This window comes from Fundulus heteroclitus, chromosome 23 (assembly GCF_011125445.2).
Source record: "Fundulus heteroclitus isolate FHET01 chromosome 23, MU-UCD_Fhet_4.1, whole genome shotgun sequence".
Classification (NCBI taxonomy): Eukaryota; Metazoa; Chordata; class Actinopteri; order Cyprinodontiformes; family Fundulidae; genus Fundulus; species Fundulus heteroclitus.
The window spans coordinates 39,338,740-39,340,135 of NC_046383.1; the positions used below are offsets into that span (position 1 = coordinate 39,338,740).

Here is a 1,396-nt window from a genome sequence, read left to right on the forward strand (position 1 = left end):
CCGCAGGAAGATGTCGATTTTGAATAGGAGGGCGGTTTTATACGGTCTCAGGAGACGTCCCGCTTTGAGGGTGGTCCTTAGGAGGCTGCTATATTTCTCATAGCTATCAGACTAGTCTTATTTAAATTCCACATGGCTGAGGCACTACATAGAGACGGTAATAGTTAAACCTTAGTAAGTCTAAATCTTCTGTTTAAATACATGAGGGATTATATAGTAGTCTTATGATATTAACAAGCAGGGCAATATTTAAACAGAACTTAGTAGTTACACATTCTACGCAGGATGAATGGGACCAGGTAATTTCAGGTTTCTTTAAGTTTATTAAATAATTCAGAACCTTGTTTGGAGAGAGAAAACTAAGCAGCCAATGAGCATATGTAATACAAAATATTTCAATAAATTAACATGTAAACTATTTTCAGACAAGGAGGTGTTCTTTCCTTTTCCAGAGACTTGCCTACTACCGGACCAATGGTCTATACATAAAAGTTAGAAATTCAACAAGTTTCACTACAGAATCCTTTCCTTTTAACATATAAATGAATTACATTGTTTTGGTATAAAAAAACATACAACATGAGAACACTGAAAAACACCACACTTGCGTTACTGTATTAAACAAATATATGCCATGCTAAAGCTACATACCATTAACCTTTACATTTGAATATTCAGTAAATTTCTTCCCAGTATTTTAAACATTGATCCCACTAATATTGCACCAGTTGAAGAGTGTGCACATATCTGAGTTGTAAACAGGTTTATGACAGGGAAACCACTGTTGTGCTATCAACTTTAGCAATGACAACACCTGTTGAATGTCTGTTAAGCCGTGACGTGCACAAACCGTTGTTGCTTTGCTCAAAACGGGTCCCTTTTTCCATCTCACATCTATGAGGTGCTCTTTGGCGGAGGAGGGGGAGCTCGACACTGAAACAATACACGGAGAGTGAATGTATTGGTCCTCATATCTTTTTGTCAGTTCAAAAGTTGTTAAAAGTAGGTGTAATATGAACCATACTGGTCTTATTCGGTCAGCGGGGAACTCTGGAGGAGTGTGTGCTCTGGCTTCAGCCTCCGCTGTAACAACAAACACACAATGAAAACAGCCAGCACTCCCAATATAACATATTACAGAGGAAACAAGAGAAGGAATGCATCACTGACCTGCAATCCTCGGCCCTTCCATGTGAACAGACTGCTGTTTGTCCCCTAGAACACATGAGGAAGTCGCAGTGTCTGCAGAACCACCCCAGAAGCTGAGGGAATTGGGATTGGGGGTGAGCAGGGAGGGAGGTATTGTTGCTGTGTGGAGAGGCTGGGGACAAAAAATAATATGAGGAAAAAGAGAATTTTGGAGCCATTATTCCATCAGAAATGTGTGGGGTTTAAC

At 39.9% G+C, this 1,396-nt stretch overlaps 1 long non-coding RNA gene across 1 annotated transcript; it reads right to left on the reverse strand.

The window, feature by feature from the left end:
* Positions 1-338: 338 nt before the first annotated feature.
* LOC118557420 lies at positions 339-1,256 on the reverse strand. Its single transcript, XR_004927861.1, has 3 exons — positions 1,171-1,256; positions 1,025-1,083; positions 339-933 (listed from the first exon to the last, which is right to left on the reverse strand). It is a non-coding gene; the product is annotated as an uncharacterized LOC118557420 (long non-coding RNA).
* Positions 1,257-1,396: the final 140 nt, after the last annotated feature.